Raw genomic sequence first — 7697 nt, forward strand, 5'->3', positions numbered from 1 at the left:
GACATTTCTGTACATACGCTTCCTCATGTTAACGTCAACATTTCAAAAGTTTGTAACAGTTTTACCTGTTCAGGTTAGCCCCTAATCAATTTCAAAATTAACTAACAAAACTAATAACAATAAAAATTATCAGGGCGCCACCAGGATTATTAATCACGGTTCCTGGAACCGGTCCAGAGCTGAGAAAACTTACCTTAGGGTAGAGAGAGTGGAGGAAGGTGCTGTTAAATAATAAAAATTTAATTAGCAATCTGATCAGTTTTATTAACAATAAAAATTTAACAAACTTAACAATTTTAAGCGCTCACACACACACTTATAATCTAACGAAGCGGAGAATAACTGCGAAATAAACGATATTTACAAACGAACCTCCAATTGACGATACGATGACTAGACGGGCTTTTTTGAACGAACGGTCTCCCACACCTGCTTAAAACTAGATGGGCTTTTCTTAACGAACGGTCTCCCACACCTGACCTAAAACTAATGGGCTTTTTTGAACGAACGGTCTCCCACACCTGCTTAAAACTACTGGGCTTTTTCTAACGAACGGTCTCCCACACCTTACCTAAAACTAAGCTTAAAATTTAACGTCCACCGGACGACCAAAACTAACTCCACACTTTACGCACTTTTTACTTAAAACTAAGTCCACAGGACTACCGCATTTAACACTATTAACACTCTCTATCACGCATAACCCATACAATTCTTCACACACATAACCCACACTTCGCTTAATTAATTATATTTTTAAATTAAAAATGATTTTAAATTAATTACAATTTATTTTTATTTTATTCAATCATTGGCTATCGGTGAAACGAAAATTCCTATATCATGACCAATTTCTTACTAAACTTTTTTTTTCGTGTTGACCTTGACTCAATATCACTGATTACTTGGACTTAATGTCCATGCCGATAATTATCAATTTAGAGTAAAATTAATTTAATTAATTCACGGACTTAATCCCAAAATTATTAAATTCACACTTGACGGAATAGTTTTATAATATAATATTCTCAATAAATAATTCCTAATATAATATTCTTAATAATTTTCCACTCTATATTATCCTCGATAATTAATTCTCAATATAGAATTCTTAATAATTAATTCTTAATATAAAACATTATCACTAGCGTTCTACTCGTCTTATAAATTATAAAAATTCGACACGAGTCGAAATAGTCAATTCAATTGCTAGAACATTCGCTAGTCAAGTCTTTGCTTGACCTTGGGTATTGGAATTTATGCGACACACAACTGACGCTTGACGAAAATTCCACGAATAAAAATTTGTCTATTTTTCTCAATGACAAAAATCAATCAATTTTACTCAGTTAATTATTGAAAAATTAATTAAATAAATTTTCTTAGATGTTAGTTAATTGATTGAAAACTTTTAGATATTAAAAATTTCCCCCGCAAGGTCGATCAAGTGATCCTCGGGTATAAACCCCCATGAAAATCACTCAATCCAAAAACTAGCAAATGTTCTACGATTTAATTATTGAATAAAATTTAAGAAAAGAAGAGGAATGATAGACCGAGTACAAACCGCGGTCTATTTTCCACCCACGGAATGAAATAATGTACCTGGGTTTTTGTCTGACTACGTCCACGATGTCTGCCTACCGTAATGAGTCCTCCAGGTACCGGTTGTTAGATTCTTTTTCACTCCGGGGAATTGTCCTCACTCTAAGTTCAGTTTTTTCCTGTAACAGAACTAACGTTAGAAACCTTGTCTAAAAGATTGGAAAGACAATCTTAAAAAATCATCGCAGCGTTCCGAAAATTCACGTGCGAAAAATTAATTACCTGCTGCTTTGTTGAGTAGTGACCGGTGCGGCTGACTATCAAACCTCTTCTGATTTTGTCACTCTCCGACTCCCGAGCACTTACCCAATCCACCCCCCCCCCCCTTTCTCTTAATTACTAAACGGAAAACTCCGAAGATCGGGGCGCGCCAGTGCTGAGTCGAATAATTATCGATCTCTGGCGACTTATCGATTTAGGGTAATTTACCCTGTTACAAGTTACTTAATTGACATTACTCTCACTTTAGCGCTGTAACACTTATCTTGACTACTCATCGATAAGATAGATTTTAATTGATAACAGACATTGAAATAAAATAATAATAAGAATTCTTTTTTTTAAGGTTAGTTTTATTAATGTTTATTTATGGAACTTTATAAATGATTTGATTAATTAATCAAATATTTATACGTAACAAATTGATTAAAATTGAAATTATAACTTAAAGTCTCGACCGTGGAAATAAAAAAATTTTCAGTATATTTTCGTATAAATTTAAATATTTTGTCAGTTATTTTTCAAAATAAATTACAGTTTGTAATGAAACCACTTTTTCAATTGTGTTTAATGTTTAATGTTGTTGAAAAATCATTGTGGAATATATTATTTCATTTTAAATTATAATAATGAAAAATCAACTTGACATCTTTTTATCAAAGTTTGCCGTGCCGTTATATACAATAAATAATTGCAAAAAGCTGAAAGCTTTTTCATTCAAGTTTTGATCAGAATATTGATGTATATGATGCTTGTATAAAAAAAAGTCTACTTTTAAGGTGTCTCATCAAAATAATCAAACTAGCTAAGAACAAATTTGTTAATGTTTTGATAACTACCATTTCATCAAATTTTGAGATACGGTGAATTATGAAAAAATAGCGCTGATAGAAAAGAATTTATGTGATAATTTTTTAAAATATTTAATACCATGCGTGTGTTGCTAGTTTTTATACTGTGGAGACTGAATTTTCAGAAAATTTATGGCCGTAATGACAACAAAAACATATTTGAGTCCTGAAACCTGCCACATGTCACTTGGAACTTTAGTTGTATATTATTTCTGCCTTAAAAAATTCAATGAATTAATAATAATTTGTGATCTGTCTATGAATATAAATTATTTATAATTGATTCAACAGGATTGATTCTTTGAATTAACTGGAATAATAAATCATATGGCTATAAAATGGTGATATAAAGCAATTACAACGACATAATTTCCCGACATTTTTGAAGTTATTTTGATTGATCGAAGTGTCTATTGACACCATCCACGGAAAATCCGTGACTCTAACACTGAGTCCGGGAATGGATTGAGTGAATGGATTTTTAATTCAAATCGGGTATTTTAACTTCAAGAATTAAATTCCGTGGCACTAAGCACTAAAGTCCGGGTCTGTAAACATCTATCGTCCGTGGCTCCAAGCATTTAAATCCGGATCTGTAAGCATTTAATTCCGTGGACCTAAGCGTAAATGTTCGGGTCTGCAAGCATTGCTTGTCCGTGGCTCCAAGCATTAGTCCGGGTCTGTAAGCATCTATCGTCCGTGGCTCCAAGCATTAGTCCGGGTCTGCAAGCATCTATTGTCCGTGGATCTAAGCATTAGTCCGGGTCTGCAAGCATTGCTTTTCCGTGGCTCCAAACATTAGTCCGGGTCTGCAAGCATCTCATGTCCGTGGCTCCAAGCATTAGTCCGGGTCTGTAAGCATCTATCGTCCGTGGATCCAAGCATTAGTCCGGGTCTGCAAGCATTGCTTGTCCGTGGCTCCAAACATTAGTCCGGGTCTGCAAGCATCTCTTGTCCGTGGCTCTAAACATTAGTCCGGGTCTGCAAGTATCTCTTGTCCGTCGCTCCAAGTATCAGTTCGTGGCTCCAAGTATCAGTCCGGGTCTGTAAGCATCGCCTGTCCGTGGCTCCAAACATTAGTCCGGGTCTGCAAGCATTGCTTGTCCGTGGCTCCAAACATTAGTCCGGGTTTGCAAGCATCTCACGTCCGCGGCTCTAAGCATTTAAATTTGGATCTGTTTTTCCGTGGCTCCAAACATTAGTCTGGGTCTGTAAGCATTTATCCGTTGTAGGCATTTAATTCCGTTGCCCTAAGCATTAATGACCGGGTCTGTAAGCATCTATCGTCCGCGGATCCAAGCATTAGTTCGGGTCTCCAAGCATCTCTTGTCCGTGGCTCCGAGTATTCGTCTGGGTCTGTAAAGATTTATTGTCTGCGGCTAGTAGCTTTGCATTTCGTGACTTTAAGCATCGAATAACCGCGTTCTTAAACATCTACTGTTCCATATTCCATTACAAGCAATGACTCTCTTCGCGATAATGGTGCAGTTCTATTATAACAAACATTAGATCGCTATAAAATTGGTTCTTTTCAACTTTCCGCCAAGAACACTGATGTTTTTTGAAATTCGTGAAGTTAATGGTTTTACCCCGTTATTCGAAAATCGAGTTTTCATCAGATCTCGACGTTTTGAGGCCTTAGAAATCTTCCCTGACTATTTCTACGATGGTGTGTGTGTGTGTGTGTTTTTTTTTTTTTTTTTTTTTCCCATTAGGGGAGGAATCTTTTTCGGATTCTAGGCGTAGTTGTTTAGCCCGGATATGTGGCGACTCGATGCAGCGTCATACTAAAACTCGATGCTAGCGCCCCTATCCACTAAACCCTGAATCCCTTTCCTCTTTCCTCTAATCCCTCATGGAAACCGCCGTTAGGCATTACTTCGTGGGGGGAGGATATAGCGACTGCTTTTCCTTCTGGTAACTAAATTATTATTTTACCTTTCTTCTAGTTGTTGTCATTTGCTCTTTTTCTTTCGATGGAACGCAAGTCTATAAGGACTTCTGTTACAAACGTGTTTGCAGCGTTCCAGGCAGCCTTTGATGACAGCATTGCTTTGTAACGGGTAATTTTTGAGTGTTTTTAAATTAACTAAATCCCAATGAAACGAATACTGCGACACTAACACCCCTGTTGCTCGAATCTGAAGCTCGCCGAGGTCCAGGGTCATAAACGGGGATTGCCAAATATACAAACAAAATAAAAGCCAAAACAAAAACTCAATTAAATCAAAATAGGTAACTAAAACTAAAGAAATAACTCGAAAAGTCAAACAGGTTATGATAAAGATAAAATAGAACAATTTATTTATCAAAATCAATTAAATAAATCAACGAACAAAAATTACAACTTAATCAAACACACGTGATATAATTTTAGGTTATACACTAGTCACAAAAGTTAAGGGATATAAAAAACATTCCAAATTTTTTGGTGATTTTCAGCGAGCTGTAACTCCGAGGAAAATGATCGCACAGAAAAAAAAAAAAAAGCAAATTGTAGCTCCAAGTGTCTAGATTTTAGATATGACCATGAAAATTTTTTGTCATCGTCAGGTCTGGAGAAATCCTAAGAAAACTACTGAAAAAAAATTTTTCGAAATTTTTTTTCGTCTTAAAAAAGGTCTACGGGCTTCAAAAAAATTTTTTCGATTGTTTCGTTTAAAAGCACTTTTAGTAAATTTAATACCCTTTAATTTGACGTAATCAAAAGCCTGTACGATAATTTGCCGCGGAGTTATCGTCAATCAAAGCAAAAAAGTTTTTTTGACTTTGGAAATCAATAACTCTGGAAATAATGACCGTATAGGAAATCGAAGGAGGGTTTTGAAAACTACACAATATTCTCTATAAGAAAACGTAAACCGCTTTTGAAGAAAAAATTTTTTTTGAATTGAAAACTCGGACTGAAAAAAAGACAAAAAATTTTTTTTTTCAAAATTCTTTATTTTTTCGATCAAAGAGATTGATTTTTCAAGAAATCTGAAAAAAAAAAAATTTCAATTTTTTTCGAAATTTTCTCAATTTTTTTCGACTGTTGTTTTACCGCCGGCATTAGCGTTACCCAAAGCGTACCACGTGGAGGTTGCTCGGTCGGATTTACGCTTCTCACACACACACACACACACACGTGTGTGTGTGTGTGTGTGTGTGTGTGTGTGTGTGTGTGTGTGTGTGTGTGTGTGTGTGTGTGTGTGTGCCTTTGTCTGCGTGTTTGTCTGTTTGCAGCTGCCGAATGACCTCTGTACGCACGGCAGTAACTGCTCAGTACCGTGTATTGCCACCTCTGTTCCGAATCACAGCTCGTAAACGCTCTTGCATGTTGATGCATCGTCGAATATCACGTTGCGAAATTCCTTGCCAACAACGTAACAACGCTTGAGTCAACTGATGAAGATTGTGCAGTTGCGGATAGTCTCGCCGCAATCGACGCCCAAGCATGTCCCAAACATGCTCAATTGGGTTCAAATCAGGACTCATCGCTGGATGATTAAGCGTTGTTACGTTGTTGACGCGGAGAAAAGTTCGCGTACGAACTGCAGTGTGAGGACGAGCATTATCCTGCATCAAAATGAACCGTCTTGCCCCCATGCGTGTGCGCATAGGCAGGACGTGTGGCTCCAGAATTTCGTCGACGTACCTATCGGCAGTCAACGTCCCACGAACGATGACCAACGGGGTTCTGGTATTGAAGGACACGCCTGCCCACACCATGACTGATCCACCATTGAAAGCTGTAACTGGTCTCGTAAAACCATCCCGATCTCGTTCTCCACGACGGCGCCAAACGAGAGATCGTCTATCGCTGCCATGAAGACAAAATCGAGATTCGTCAGTCCATAATACACTGGTCCACTGTCTACGACCCCAATGGTGATGATCATGAGCATAGGCCAATCGGGCTCGGCGATGTCGTGGAGTGAGCATAGGCACGCGATTTGCGCGTCTAGCGCGTAGTCCTTGCTCTCGAAAGCGATTTCGAACCGTCGATGCCGATATGTGTTGTTGGGGAGGACGTTGTCGACGATTGCGAAATTGATGAGCGATCGTGTGGGCATGCGCAGTAGGGTTTCGACGAGCATCTCGAATGATAGCTCGATCATCACGCTCGGTAGTGATTCGTAATCTACCTTGACCCGGACGACGATCGTAACTTTGAGTCGCGTTAAATCGGGCATAGGCCCGACTGATAACGGACTGGCTCACTCCCATAGAAGCTGCTATTTCCACCTGACTGTAGCCCTCTTGAAGGAGGGTAACAATGCGAGCCACATCTGTGGCAGCTAAATGTCGACGAGGCATATCAAAAGGTGCTTATCAAAGAAAAGCTTACATAAAATTCACGTAAGGAATTTAGGCTAAAAAGAAAACGTAAAATTCAAGTTTTGTGTGAGGAAAAGCCGAACTCCGCGGGGGGTATATCAATTTGTTTTTATTGAATTTTTAAAATGAGATTTAAAACTAAGGCAGTTGTAGCGGACAGAAAAAATTGAGTTAATTTTTTTTGACAATAGTGAAGCATTCTGAAGACGATAAAAAAAAAAAAATTAAAAAAAAAAATTTTTGATAAAAAAAATTTCGAAAAAAATTTTCGAAAAAAATTGAAAATTTTTTTTTTTTTTTTTCAAATTTCTTGAAAAATCAATCTCTTTGATCGAAAAAATAAAGAATTTTGAAAAAAAAAATTTTTCCAAAAGCTCTCTTACCGCAAACCGGAATGATCGTTTTAGCCACCTATCGAGGCTCGCGCAAGCTCATTAATTAACGAAAATTTCTAAGTCTTAATTTCTCAAATTTAATTCTTTAAAATAATAATCGTCATTTCCTTCATTATACATCCATTCGTTTCATCAAATTCACAATTCTTTATTATTTTAATCGGCCTTTCTTTCATTATCTATCCATTCGTCGAGTTTCCATACTAAAATCGGCTTGGGACTTAGAATAATTTTCGTTTGCCTAAATTATTTTTTACAAAATAATAATTTCCCTGGTCTTTTAATTTCTTTTACAATTAGTTTCTTT

At 37.0% G+C, this 7697-nt stretch overlaps 1 long non-coding RNA gene across 1 annotated transcript; it reads right to left on the bottom strand.

Moving 5' to 3' along the window:
* Positions 1-238: 238 nt before the first annotated feature.
* LOC141533031 (uncharacterized) lies at positions 239-1742 on the bottom strand. The gene is made up of 2 exons (XR_012480165.1): positions 572-1742; positions 239-480 (listed from the first exon to the last, which is right to left on the bottom strand). It is a non-coding gene; the product is annotated as an uncharacterized LOC141533031 (long non-coding RNA).
* Positions 1743-7697: the final 5955 nt, after the last annotated feature.

Source organism: Cotesia typhae, unplaced genomic scaffold, assembly GCF_013202065.1.
Source record: "Cotesia typhae breed Kobodo isofemale line unplaced genomic scaffold, CoteBio_Ctyphae contig_81, whole genome shotgun sequence".
NCBI lineage: Eukaryota > Metazoa > Arthropoda > Insecta > Hymenoptera > Braconidae > Cotesia > Cotesia typhae.